A 14,852-nucleotide genomic window follows, 5' to 3' on the forward strand; every position below is an offset into this window, starting at 1 on the left:
ACTACTTGTTGTTGTTTTGGTCCCATGTACGGCACTTGCCTTCCTCACCCTCCCCTGGCACTTTTCCTCTCCCCTCTGGCCTACACTTGCGCAATCTCAATGTGACTTGGCCTAGTAAGAATGTTGTCTCTGTCCTCCCTCTGTCCCCCCTCCCTTGCCTCATTGCGCCTTAAAACACGTGTGTGTAGGCTTGTTATAAATGCTGTATCATATCATATCCTATCAAACAAGGCCCAGCACCCTAAAATCAAATCCAAGTGAAATTAAGCGAAGTGACAGCACTGCAAAACAATATAACTGGCTGCAAAACTGTGCAGCATACATCATCTATGGCACCTTTTTGGCCTGGCACCCCCCATAAGCAAAATGTGGGCAGGCCATGCGCCCACAAAAAATGCAAAATGTACAGTAAGTCCAAAAGGCTATGAACTAAAGTGCACCTTCACTGCACCCTACTCCCAATAAAGTCCCTGGGCTCCCCCACGTGCTTCCATCACAGTCTCATGGCTCCCTCATCTCACTCCTAGCCCAGTATCTGGCCTCTCCTCACCCCACCACAGACTCTGGGCTCTCCCCACCATGCTCCCACCAATGTCCTTGGGCTCTCCCCACCCTGCTCCCACCACTATCCCATGGCTCCCCCCCATCCTGCTTCCACCACAGTCCCTGGGATCCTCCCCACACCGTTCCCAGCACAGTCCCAGGGCCAGTGGCGGCTGGTGAATTTTTTAAGTGTAGGGGCATAAACATTTCCCACAGATATGCCATAGTGACAGAGCGTAGCTCGGGAACCCCAACCAATCAAGGGTGGTTCGTGGGGGTTCACCCCGGGAATCTTTTTAAAATAACGGGTTAAAATGTTGCATTTTAGAGCTTACTTTTAAAAACAAATTGGGTAAAAAGCCAAGCATGGTATAGGCATGCTATTTTTTACTGGACATCTCTGACAGATGTCCAGTAAAAAGATACCAACCCTGTCCCCTGGATCCCACAGCACCTAACACACTTGACGCAGGAGCTCCCCCTCGCACATACAGACATGCAGTTCCCCAGCCAGCATTTCCACTGAGCTATGCAAGGCTGGTGAAGCAAAACGCCCCCAGCCTTGCATGGCTAATTGAGCATGTGCGGCTGGAGAACTGAACTGTCAAAGGGAAAAAGTGTTTCCCTTTGACAGTTCAGCCAGCCCAGGAGTGCTTCCTCAGCTGGAAAAAGCAGCATAGGGAGCGCTCAGTGTTGGACTGGGCTGACTCCTCGGCTCCTCTATAATGAGCGAGGGGGCCACTGAGTTGGTGCCCCCTCGTCCATAATGGATGAGCCGCCCCTGCCCAGGGCTCCTCCTGCCCTGCTTTCCCCTAACCCACTCCCTGCATAGTCCCTGGGCTCCCCCTAATCTACACCCTGCATAGTCCCAGGACCCACCCCCCACCCTTTCCACAAACAACCCCAGGGCTCCCCACCTGCTCTAAAAACAACCCAAAAGACCCCCACCCTTTCCACAAACAACACCATAGCCCCATCCCCTACGCAGTATGATCCCGGTCCCATTTCGTTCGCGCAATTGGATACAAACACCCTGGAAGCCCGCTCTCTGGAAAGGGATAGAGAGCGTGCTTCCAGGATGTCTGTTTCCTGGGTCAGCCACTCCCACTGACCCTAAGCCTGACCCCGTCAAAATGAGCATGTGTGGCAGTGCCATGGTGTGGTAGGATGGGATATGTACAAACGTGCATGTCTCATCCAGTGCCGGCTTTTTCTTTCCTCCATTTTAAATGTTAGCCCAGGGCTAGGGCTAAGAGACACGGGCCTCATTACGAAGTAGGTGGTAAGGGATACCGGCACCGGTAAGGACACCGGTGCCGGTAATCCCTTACCACCCTATTCCGAGGTCCCTTAGCGGGTCCCTTCCTTAACGCCTGATTTTACCAGGCGTTAAGGAAGGGACCCCTTAAGGGACTTCGGAGCTAATAACGGTACCACAATTTGCGGTACCGTTATTAGCTCCATCCCCATTCCCATTGACCCCTATGGGGGCTCGAATGGGAATGGGGAATGGTTCCCGGAATGGGGACTTACTGTGTCCTCCAAGGTTGGAATGACCCGGTAAGTCCCTATTTCGGGAACCCATGCCCGGAATGCAGTAAGGGGGTAGCCATGGTGCTAGTAGCACTATGGCTACCTCCAACCTCGTAATGAGGCCCACAGTGTGCTAATATTGTGAAGTTAACCGACGTTTGTGTGAACTAGATCATTTAGATTGTGGGAGAACAATGTTGTGCATTGTAATGTCTTGCATTATTTTCTAACAAAATATCTCATGGTGAATTGTTTAATCAGGTTTTAGCATGAGGTTTTAGTGTGTTATGCTGTTTTACTGTTGTGTGTTTTATAAATAAAACTGAGAAACAGATGGACACGCCTTATATTTACTAAAGACCGATCCTGGCGAGTTAATGAGGTAAACTCACGACACTTATTGTTTAACCTTCCTTTGGTTTGTAATAACATTGGGTTTGCCACCTACTAGGAGGTGGGATACCCCCTATTGGGTCTAGCCAATATGAGATTGGAAGATATAAATAAAGCTTGAGACAAACCAAGCACTCTCAGAGGACATGTAAGAATACAGTACGACATAACAGAGAGAGAGAAAAACACAACAAAGAAAGACGGAAACACAAATGACATACATAGAATAGCCAAAGGACTGTGCCAGGGTGTTGAGAAAAGGCTCTTAGTCAACAAGATTAGCGACCGCCAAACACTTTAAAGATAAGTTACATTGACTCACTTGAATAAATCAAAGCTATACACATAAATATATAAGTGTGTAAAAGCGAAGATAAAAAATGCATGTCAGTTGATCATAATGTACACGTAATCCTGTATTAAGAAACATTAAAAAAAAATATACAGTAATCAATATTGATTATAATAAATATTCGATAAAACAATTAGATTAAAATTAGTACTATTCATGCAATAAACTGGAATGGATATGCAGAGTGAGACCTAGTATCATTAAGCCAAGGAGGATCATCTCCCAGAACTACAATATTATACTTTGGAATGTCAGAATGGAGTTCATTTATGGAAGATATTATCATTCTAAGGAGAAGAGAATCCCTCATTCGGTGGAGTAGACATTTCCATACCTTTCCATCTCCTCCTAAAGAAGCAATGGCAATGCCAACAGTTTTGGCGTTTGTAGTTGTTTATTGCATGGTACATTTTGCTTTGCCTGGAGGGAAAGAATGTGGAATGATAGCACAGTGAGGAAGAAATGACAGCATGGGATAGAATGAAGGGGAAACACTGGGGGTGGAAGAAGCACTGTAGGCGGGAATGAGGAGTAAATGGCAGCGCCAGGGAAAATAAACAAAATCCATTAGATGAAAGGCAGGCCAGCAACAGTACACAGGAGCGTTGTATAACATTTGAAGTAAGGAATTACAGCTCAAGATGGTGGAAGCAATGAGAGCGCCAGGGGTAAGGAACCAGAGCACAAGGGGGTGAGGAATGAGAGTGCAAGATGATAAGGAATGAGAACACATGCGGGTAAGGGATGAGAGCACCAGGGGAGAGAATGACAGCACAAAGGGGGATAATGAGAGCACTAGGGGGTAACAATGTCAGCACAACGGGGCGGAGGAATGACAGCACAAGTGGTAAGGTGACCGGACACCTACATTTGCAGGGACTTTCCTGGAATTGGGTCCTCTGCCCCCCTATCCCCTCAAGAACCCCTGAGTCCTGATTTTACATTGAAGAGAGGGTCCCAGGGATGCCTCTCCTCTCTCCCAGGAACATGACAGGCCAACGGGCTAGAAACGTTCAAAGCTACTCATCTTTTTTTGGACAAACCCCAAGTGCACCATTTGTTGACTCGTACACAGAAAGATGTCCCCTCAATCAGCCATTTAGAGCCAATCCAGTGCATATCCTCTCAGAGACAGGAGAGACAATGGAGATTGTGGATGGGAATACCCTAATGGATATTATCAATTAAGCACCAACAAGCCACGATGCTGTGGTCATTAGTGACACCAATACATAGCAGCGTTAGCCATGAAACACAATCGCAGCCCTGCACCGCATTACACAAACACATATTTACATACACAAAGAACATGCTTACACAGTTCTATAGCTAGAGGACGGATACATATACATACCGTCAAAGCTTTATTGTTTTTCTCACTAGCCAAATGCAGTAACACAAGGCAACAAGAGATCCTGAGCAAGCTTGCAGATGTTTATGACATATAACCTTATGGAACTACAGGAGTACATATGGAGCCTGGTAGGGCCATGTGTGACTAATATATAGGTTATTTAGCACAATAGGAGCATGTACAAATCATATTATAAGTCTAAGAAAAATTACAGAAGGCCTCAATCCACAACACACAAGACGAGAGAAGCTAACTCAAGCTGCATGATGCAAAAGCCGAGCTCACAGCCAAGATTAGAGATAAGTCAAATTCCAATCTCCAAGCAACACGGGACCAGCTCCCGAAACATTGAATAAATCTGCATAAATGCAGACCAGGAGAGCTCAATTTTGTGGTCTATAATCACGTGATGCAGCCAATCTAGACAATGGCCATTCACCCATGGTGGGAAGACAGCAGATCTCAGCGTTCCAGACGAAGACTGAAACAAGTGTTGCAAGGTGAAGTTGCACTCTCACAGGCAAAAAGTGGTCTACTACTGTTACACTCACCTGGTCTCTGCAGGGACGTTGGGGCACGGTTGCAGCCCTCCCTGGAACTGGCTCCCCTGGGTCAGGCTTCTTCCCCTGTTCCTGCGTTGTGAATTGTGCTGGTTGTTCATATTGCCCCTGTGAGAATACGAGAGACCATGAGAATGCTGTGATATGGCTGTGGTTTCCCTCTGACCCTTCTTCCCAGAATGTGGTAAGCATGTGCCTACCCATGTAGTCTCACGTCCTGCTTCTCAAGTAAAGGGGCTCCTTAGATAGACATAGTTTCTCTACTGGTCCATGTGCATGGCAGCCCAGACTGGCTGTGGCTGAACCACTTCAAAGGTAAGTGGTCTTCAACAATGATCATTGTCCGTATTCTTTGCAATGTCTTTTTTCCGTGATTATTGTCCGTATCACTTGTAATGTCTTTCCTTCCCCCCAATAGGTGATGAGAGGCCCAGCGGTGTCACGGTGCTGGACGCGAGCACCAATGGAGGCCTGAGGAGTTTACAATGTCCCAAATAGATGGTAAGTTTGGTTCTAAGGTCAAGCGCGAGGATTGTGATGCGCGCGACCTTAGCGTAATGTCTTTATGTTGTTTCTAACCTTATTTGTCCTTTTCTCCTGCAGGGATGGCCTGGCGAAGTCAGACGGGGGCATCTATCCGAAGATCTGCCGGCGGGTGATGGATGGCTGGATCTGTGAGGATGCTGGCCAAGATGAGCTCCTGAGTAAGTATTGGAAGCCCAGAACAGGTAAGGAGGCACTCCGACTACAGTGACTGCTGGAATCCGGTAAGATGTGCTGCAGGCAATGATTATTGCTGGAATCAGGTAAGACGCGCTTCAGGCGTTGGTATTGCTGGAATCAGGTAAGAAGCGCTTCAGGCGTTGGTATTGCTGGAATCAGGTAATATGTGCTTCAGGCGTTGGTATTACTGGAATCAGGTAAGATGCGCTCCAGGCTATGGTATCACTGGAATCAGATAAGAAGTGCTTCAGGCGGCGGTGACGTTACACTGCTACAAGCAGTCTAACACAAAGCGTTTGCATGCAGGTGGGGCAGGCTTAAAAAGCCTGGTCCCAGCCACGCCCCTTTGCTCTGCCTTGTGGCCCCACCCTGCCACTCCCAGAATATGCTGTATGTGCAGCCCAATGTATTCCTATGGCCACGCCTGACCTGGATGTATGTGGAGGCCCTGCAGGGGAGGAAATAACACGTGCACCAGAATAAAAGTGTGCAGAGCACACTTTCTCATGAGCCTGGCGCGTGCCAGGACTGGGTCCAACTAGACCCTTTATGTGATGGAGCTTGTGGTCCTTGCTCTGTGGCCATGACAACTACCAGATACAAATCAGACACATCGCCTTGAAGAGGTGCACAGAGAGCTGAGAACCGAGTAGTGTCCCAGCCCTGGGGAGATCAGCTCCAGCCAATTAAGAGGTAGTAACCCATGGGTGGATGGCAAGGAGCAAGAACAAATGGTAAGCCCACTACTCTGCAACATTGTAATAGATAGCTTCTTGGGGACGTAGCAGGTCAGCCACCTGACATGGAAGAGCCAGTAGAATAACATATATAGGTGTCCAAAATAGGTGATACCACTCTCAGCATCCAACCAGTGATGAGGATAGGTTTTTTGGGGAAGGGCCCAGGGATGACGCAATTTACCAACAAAACTGGGAAACGCACCATGGAAAACTGAGAAGTACTGGAGAATCTTGATTGTCTTGTATGATCCCTGTGGTTTTTTTTTGTAATAAACCACAGTTCTAACTTGCCGTTGGCTTAGTCCTCTGTTTATTCTGGTAAAGGGTGTTGGACCCTTGGGATTCAGACTGATCCCCAGACAACCTCTGGCATTATTGGGAAATTACCCCAACATTTAAAACCCTGCCCCTGTTTTGGGGAAATGGAGGGTGACCACTGAAACAGTCCTGGCTCGAAGGTTGAAATGTAACATAATATTTCTAAAACGAACAATGTAATTGTTTTGTAATTTTAAACCACTTCTCTGCTATCCCATGATGGTCTTGAACCCCCAACCTTTCAGGTAATAGCCATGTGCTTTAACCGATTGTTCTCATAGACTGGTGGACAGATAAATACATAGCAAGGCATCTGATGGTAATTAGAACAAAGGCGCCTTTTTAACATACTTACATTGGCAGACAAATGTGCACAGATCATTAATAGGGGCAATACTGCAAATGGAAATGTTAATGTTATGTTATGTTAATTTATTTTATAAAGCGCACGCTCACCGAAGCATCTTGGCGCTACCGAAGAAAACCGGAAGGAAGAAAGTAAGTTTAGAACAAATAGGTTTTCAATCGCTGACGGAAAGTCTGATGGTTATCAATAGATCTTAATGGAGTGGGCAGAGAGCTCCATAATTTGGCAGCGGCCACCGAGAATGAACGGCCTCCAACTCGCTCAAATCGATGGCGAGGAACAGTAAGAAGACAGGAATCCTTCTAACGTAACTCATGGGAAGGCACATAGGGACAGAACTTGTCCTGGAGGTACTCTGCACCTAACCCATAAAAGAGCCGGTGTACTATCACCAGTAATTTGAACTGCACACGCTGGCATACTGGCAAACAATGTACCAATCTGAGAACGGCAGAAATATGGGCACCGTAAGGAGATCCCGTACAGACACGTGCCACATAGTTTTGGAGGAGTTGTAACCGATACAGCAAATACAAAGGTTGTGCCAGCAGTAGCGAGTTGCAGTAATCTAGTCGACTTAGTACTAATGATTGTGTGAGCTCACCAGCGATGGAATGTGGTTGGGGGGATGGGGTGAGGTGAAGGGGGAGAAATCTAGTGCCGGACTATGCACATACTCAGGACATCTGTAGATTGCATCTATCATTGCAACTCTTGCAGCCGAAAGGACCTCTGCCTGCCGTGAATAGGGCCCCTGGAGGCCCACCGGGAGGAGTGAGGGCCCGGGGGAGGGGGCTGAGCACATAAAGACAGATGATTGCCCGGCTGAAGAAGCTAAGAAGGGATATGAAAACGAAATCCCCATCGGCAAAATTCCACCGAAATGCTTTTGAACAAATTGTGCATTTTCCTTTGCATCCTTAGAGCATTGCTAGTTGCCATGCCAACCGCACAGCGCCCCCCACTCTCCTTCTCTTTTCTCTGCAGGAATGGTTTCAAAGTAATGTGTCTAAACCGATAATGCTTAGTTTGTAGGGATCGCTACCCTAAGCCCACCAGTAACTAGTGCAGGCCCACCATGTTATATAATGATACGTTATATTACAAGGTTTTTATACCGTTCCAAATCACCACCATAGTAGTCTCCAAGCACTTAGGGCCTCATTACACGGTAGGCGCAGGACCAAGGTGCTATCAGCACCTTGGTCCATGCCGGTAAAATACCGGCACCGCCTTGGTGTAAAGGGGAATTACCGCCCTATTCCAAGGTTGGCGGGGCGGTAATTCCCCCTTCCCCCATTGCCCTTCCCCATTCCCATTTTTGCCCCATAGGGCATAATGGGAATGGGGAAGGTGCTAATTACGGTACCGCAAATTGCGGTACCGTAATTAGCACCCTGGTCCCTTTGCGAGTTGGTTTTTAACGCCTGCTAAACAGCAAGCGTTAAAGTACCTACCCGCAAAGGGACCTCGTAGTAAGGCGGTAAGGGTTAACGGTCACCGGTACCATTACCGGTGACCGTTAACTCTTACCGCCTTCCGTGTAATGAGGCCCTTAGTCTATGCAAACTTGGCAACACACACCACTGTTTGTGTCCCTTGGAGTGTTTCGTTCATTAAGTGTAAGGACGAAGGTGAGAATCACTCAGTGTAGTGATACTGCAATACATCCATGAGGGTTCCTCAATTTATTTTCGTCAAGAACAACTTTGCAAAATTGTTGTTGCTTTTTTACCACTTTTTTACTGCGAACAAAACGGGGCGGGTGGCCGTACCCCTTTTCCCATCACCAATGTTGTAGTGTGGAAATCGAGGATTACCACATTATTGGGTAGGGTCGTGTACATGCTTTTCTTGACTTTAATATCTCTCGCTAGAGAAATACGGTGGTAGAACACAAATAATTCTTTGGTTTCGAATGTTCTAACTACACAGATTTAGCTCACCTGGATATTGTCGTTTGTGAGTGGGCATCTTTACCACCGCTTGGTACCCAGCAGGCTTGCCTTGCCAATTTCAACGTTGGCACAGGCCGCAAAACCATAAACTGGTCGTTGCTTTCCCTTATGAAGGAGCTCAGCGTTATTTTTATTTTGCATTTTTACAGTGCTCAAACAGCCTGGGGGCATTGAGGCGCTGTTCTGGGAATTATTTGCTTTAGTTGCGTAGTTGTTTGTCTTAGTTGCGTATTTATAACGCGCCTAAATACCCAGAGGTTTGTAAGGCGGACCCGGGGATCAAACCTGTGTTGCTTCATGTTGTCTTGCTTCCAAGGAGAGCACTTTGCCGCTGAGCTATCCTCCCGGGACGATTCCTGGGTTCAAGAGAGGGAGGTCAGTGAATGGGAGAGGTGTGCCTTTCTTCTTAAAGAGACGTTACATTCATTGAGGTCCTTTCCGAGATGCAAGGGTGCCCTCCACCACTCCAAAGGGCGAGATCTTTGAAAAGAAAGTGGTCAAAATGAATTGCCTTCATTTTTTTCCTATAAGCATAGAACATTAGACGTGAGTTGGGCAAATATGTAAGGCTCCTCCATTTTGATATCCAGAGCTGCACATGGGGGGATAAGAATAGTAAAAATGTTTGGGAGATTATTAGAACGGCTAACCACTACAACACATTTGCACTCCCTTAATACGTTTCTGACTGAAGATTGTGTGACGTTTGCATTCTTAGCCTCATCTCAACCGGTTCCTTTATATAGAAGCCACCTTTTACTCCTCTATTGCTCGAGGCTGAGGAAGCACACATGACGTGTTTAGGAATGGCACTGCGAGCATTACCCGTGCCCAGACCCTCTGCACTATCATCACTGTATCCCAGATCCGGGCATATTGCCCAGAGCAGTGCCGGCGTTTGCACTCCGCACAGGCCAGGTGCTCCCATTCCGCTCTGAGGGAGGCCTCAGCATCGTTTCCAAATCATAGGCTGAGTAGTGGGGGCCCCCCCGTCGCTCTTATTCCTATTGCCCTATTCCCCCGAAAGAATAGTACAGACAGGTTTTTGTTTGTGGAAAAATTATCGGCCGTAGGCTTGTTTATTTTCTACAGAAAATAACACCAAATAATACTCATAACAAACACAGAATAACACCAACTCGCTTTTTGGGCACTTCGTGTCCAGGGGTTGTAGATGCCCAGCCTTCTCCTCGGCTCGTCTTAGTTACCCTGGGGCATCCGTTCCTGGACACGAGCCGCCGCCTACGACTTTCTTCTACCGTGTACCGAAGAAAGTACTCGGCGTTCCTGTTCCTTGTTCTGTCTCCTTTCCTTGCCTTTTTTTTTTTTTTTTTTCTTCTTTCTGCTGGGTGGGTTGGGTGGCAAAACGTTTCCTTCTCTCCCTTTTCCAGGCCTTAGGAGCTTACCCGAGTGAGGTGAGCTCCTTGCCTGGTTGTGCCCATCCTGCATTTCCTTGGGGTACTTATACCCCCCTGGCCCTTTGTTGTCCCTCTGGGGGGGGCTGGACTTCCTCCTGCCCCCCTGTTGCTTTCCTCACACCTTTCCCCCATCTGTGTGGGGTTTCCCTAGCAACGCTGGGGGTGGGGGCGCCGCTTGGCTGCCCCCCCCTTGTATTTCGCGCCGTTCTGTTTCCACCACCCTGTGCCTAACCCCCCAGGCCCTCCATCGTGCCGTACGTTGTACTGCACGGGGCCTGGGGCATAGGCTGAGTAGTGGGCCCCCCCCGTCGCTCTTATTCCTATTGCCCTATTCCCCCGAAAGAATAGTACAGACAGGTTTTTGTTTGTGGAAAAATTATCGGCCGTAGGCTTTTTTATTTTCTACAGAAAATAACACCAAATAATACTCATAACAAACACAGAATAACACCAACTCGCTTTTTGGGCACTTCGTGTCCAGGGGTTGTAGATGCCCAGCCTTCTCCTCGGCTCGTCTTAGTTACCCTGGGGCATCCGTTCCTGGACACGAGCCGCCACACCTGAGTGGGTGCCGCCTCGGCCGCGCTCAGGTCCCCCCAAAAACACGCTCCTAACTGCCTCCTCGCGCTGCTAAGGCTCTGAGAATAGTCTCTGAAAATTGTCCCCTCCCTTAGCTGGATAGGTGTATGCCGTCTTGGTGGCGCCTCTCCGGAATGTTCTGTGATAAGCCATGCTTTATAAACTGGGGCCCTGTACTCCTACGATAACTTTCCACTGCCTTGTTTAGCTTTTTCCTTGTAGTTTCAATGGCCTGCATCCTGCGCGCCCCCGTACCAGACTCTGCGTGTAAATATCTCAGACATTTCGGTTTCCTACCAGCACTGAGCTATAGCCCTTGATGACTCGCACATGTTGCGCATCAAATCGCCCCTATCTGTTTTGGCCAGGTCACTACCCCCAAGGTGGATTACCTCAACCCCCCCAACTTTCTTTGCTTCGCTCCCAGGCCTCTTGCCCATGCTGAAGTGGCTTGCCCCTGTTCAGAACGGGTGGGTCCCAAATTCCGCTGCATCCTACCCTGCTCTTGCAATCTTGCCCAACCCCTCATTGCATTCCTTATCCGTGTGCTTTTTGTACTGCTTACCCGTTTTGTATGTTCCTGTCCTGATTCTCTTTGACTCGCCCTGGTTCCTTTGGTCGGACCTCTTTGTTGCTATTTCCGCTTCTCCTCCCGTGGCACCCCTGCCTTTTCGGGTGTGGGCGTTAATTTCTTGCCATACACCTGGCCATATTTACCTTTTCCAGCCAAACCTATGGCTAACCCTTTCCTTATTTCCCGTGCTCATTCGTGGAACCCATGCGTTTCCCGGCATGGGCGTTATTTTCCTGCCAACCCGTGGCCATATTTTCCTTTTCCAGTCGGCCTTGTGGCTAACCTTTTCATTATTTTCGATGTTTCTCTGGGGAACCCATTCCTTTCCCAGTATGGGCGTTATTTTCTTGCCATACATGTGGCCATCTTTTTCCTTTTCCAGTCAGCCTTATGGCTAACCTCTTAATTATTTCCGGAGCTTTATTCGTGGAACCCATGCCTTTTCCCGGTGTGGGTGTAATTTTCCTGCCATCTACGCGGCCATATTCTCCTTTTCCCGATGCTTTATTCGTGTAAGCTTAATGGACATTTTGGCATTTCCCCTTTCCTGCCCTTCCTCTTGTGCTCCATGCTCACAGCTATGCTTTTCCCGCTATCTCCCCTGCCACCCCTTTTGCACCGTTGGTGGTCTGTTACTTTGCTACTCTGCCGTCCTCTTTGTGTCCCCTATTGACTGCCCCACAGGTTCTGTTCCCCTGCCCTCAAATGATTCCTTGTCGTTATTATCGTTTCCTGATGTTTGTACCTGTCTTCGCTTCTATCCTTATATTCCCATTATGCCCAAATGCTTTGTAGACCTTTAATACTCTCTGTTGGTATGTTACAAGCGACACCCCGTCTTCTGTGTATTTCTGCAATATAACAATGTACGATCTTTGGAAAGCCGCCCTCCCATTATAAAAGGGGGGGGGTCCTTGCTACTGGTGCCCTTTTAATAATCCCTTCTCATCCTCCTTCATGTCCTCTACTGATACGTTTTGACCTCTCTTTTGCCCACTTAATGAAAAAATATCAATGTATTTTTTTTTTTTTTCCATGTTTTCTCCTTCGCTTTCTCATTCATATACCATGATTGCGCCTTCATGGACCGGCCTTGGGCATCCTTAACGACTGAGGGCCTGCCATATTTCGCCATTACTGCTTCTGCCCCTTGTATTGCTACAGTGGTGACCCCTCCCGGTGTCACCGGTAAACTGGTGGTCGCTCCCTGGTGAATAGACCCTGGCGTACTTCCTTGTGCCACCCTCTGTCGTATGGGAACCCCGTTGCCCACTGGTCCAGGCCCCCCTTTTCTGTTCGTTATTGCCTCTCTACCTTCGCTACTTTTCGTCTCTGAAGACGTTACCCCTTGCTTTTCCCTGTGCCTCTTGTGCTTCTTAACCTTCCCTCCACGGGTTCTGGGCGACTTACCCTGAGCCGTGCTGCATGCTTTTAACCTTTTTACCAATTTTCCCCCCAACTCTGTTATCTCTTTTCACCGTACCTTTCCTTTGCCTCCTCAACGGCACCTCCGGCTGCTCCTGTGCCCCTCTCGGGTCTTCCCTCGGCCTCCTTTGGCCTTGTGGTATTCCTCCTTGCTGCTGCTGGACTCCTTTAGCAGCAAAGGCGACCTTGCCCTTGCCTTTTCATCCTTATTCATTATATCTAGCACCCATTGTGCTCCATGCTCCAAGGTTCTGGGCGACTTACCCTGAGCCGTGCTGCATGCCTTTCACCTTTTTAGCATTTTTCTCCCAACTCTGTTATCCCTTTTCACCGTATCTTTCCTTTGCCTCCTCTATGGCGCCTCCGGCTGCTCCTGTGCCCCTCTTGGGTCTTCTCTCGACCTCCTTGGGCCTTGTGGTATTCCTCTTCGCTGCCGCTGGCCTCCTCTAGCAGCAAAGGCGACCTTGCCCTTGCCTTTTCATCCTTATTCATTACATCAAGCACCCATTGTGCTCCATGCTCCCAGGTTCTGGGCGACTTACCCTGAGCCGTGCTGCATGCCTTTAACCTTTTCACCATTTTTTCCCCAACTCTGTTATCCCTTTTAACAATACCTTTCCTTTGACTCCTCAACGGCGCCTCCGGCTGCTCCTGTGCCCCTCTTGGGTCTAGCATGTTCTTCTCTGGCTTCTGCGATTCCTCTGCCACTTCTCTTGCCCTCTTCTGTCCTTGGGGTACCGCGGCTTCCTCGTTGCTGTCCGTGGAATCCTCTAGCAGCAGGGGCGACATTGCCCTAGCCCTTTCTTCCTTTTGCATCACATCCAGCACCCATTTGGCCCCATGGTCTTTTTCTGCCTTTTTGGCCCATGCGCTGAATTCTTGCGCTCTTCTTGTTCTTTCTTCCGTCATTCCCGACTTTTGCCTCTTCTGGCTTTCCTGTAGACTTGCCTTCGCTCGCCTTGTTCCTCCTGTCTTGTTTCACCGGGCCCCTGTCTGGCTTCCCGTGTTGCCTGTTCCGACCGTTGTTCTAATTCGGCATGTACTGCCCCTTTAATGCTTACTGCATTTACTGATTGTGCCACGGGTGCTTTTCAAATATGGAATGCTTCACGAATTTGCGTGTCATCCTTGTGCAGGGGCCATGCTAATCTTCTCGGCGTGCCTTTCCTTTCTTCAGGTGCTCCATTTTCTCCTGGGCGAAACTCTGCCCTAACCAGCTTGATCTCCTAAATGCGGGCTTCCCCAGCAACCCCATACTGATTGACGGATCCACCGTGCCTGATGCGGCCCGTGATATCACCCTCGACACAGAAAGGAGAGAAGTCCCCATGTACACACAGGGAAAACAGGGGCCACCTCATCAACTCGGTCCCTAATATTTACCTCCATTCGTTAACTTTCTTTATTTTACTACCTGTGCATAGGTTGAGATCGTTTCGGCCCCAAGACCTCTAATCATTCGCTTTACCAGATAAAACTGGGGTTTCCGAGCGCCAGCTATCCTGAGGGAACATGGCTACCAATAACACCCTTGACTCCCACTTCAGGCCAGAGGGCGCTACCACTCCCATCCTCACTCCTAAGTACTCCAGGAGCCCCTTTCCCACGACAGTTTTAAACAAGTGCTAATCACTGGTGCGCCCATGGTGCCGTGGTCGCAAAAGGGGGGCCTGCCATCCAAGCAACATTTCCATCAAAATACCTGCATTGCGGCCATAAACCGCCATGGCTGCAAGAAGGGCATGCCATCACAGCAACTGTGTCATAAAATGTATGCATATCGTCACGCCACATGCGACACCATTCTTAAAACCCCCATACCCCCCAGGCCCTCCATCGTGCCGTACTTTGTACTGCACGGGGCCTGGGGCATTGTTAGTTGGCTCCCTCTCGGAGCTGTGAAACTGACCTGACGCTGCCCCCCCCGCCCCCATGCTCCTGGTCTGCTCCGTGTCGTCCTGCTTCCAATGTGTGCACTGAACGCACACTGCGCTGTGAATTCAGTGACTGGCCTT

At 48.8% G+C, this 14,852-nt stretch overlaps 1 protein-coding gene and 1 non-coding gene across 2 annotated transcripts in view; one reads left to right on the forward strand and one right to left on the reverse strand.

Annotated features, from left to right (window-relative positions):
- Positions 1 to 14,852, forward strand: part of PEMT (phosphatidylethanolamine N-methyltransferase) — a 1,987,238-nt gene that overhangs the window by 1,398,874 nt on the left and 573,512 nt on the right. The window lies entirely within an intron of this gene.
- Positions 13,929 to 14,040, reverse strand: LOC138568571 (U6 spliceosomal RNA). The gene has a single exon (XR_011302899.1). It is a non-coding gene; the product is annotated as a U6 spliceosomal RNA (small nuclear RNA).

The sequence above is a fragment of the Ambystoma mexicanum genome, chromosome 2p (assembly GCF_040938575.1).
Source record: "Ambystoma mexicanum isolate Mex_15411 chromosome 2p, UKY_AmexF1_1, whole genome shotgun sequence".
NCBI classification, from domain to species: domain Eukaryota; kingdom Metazoa; phylum Chordata; class Amphibia; order Caudata; family Ambystomatidae; genus Ambystoma; species Ambystoma mexicanum.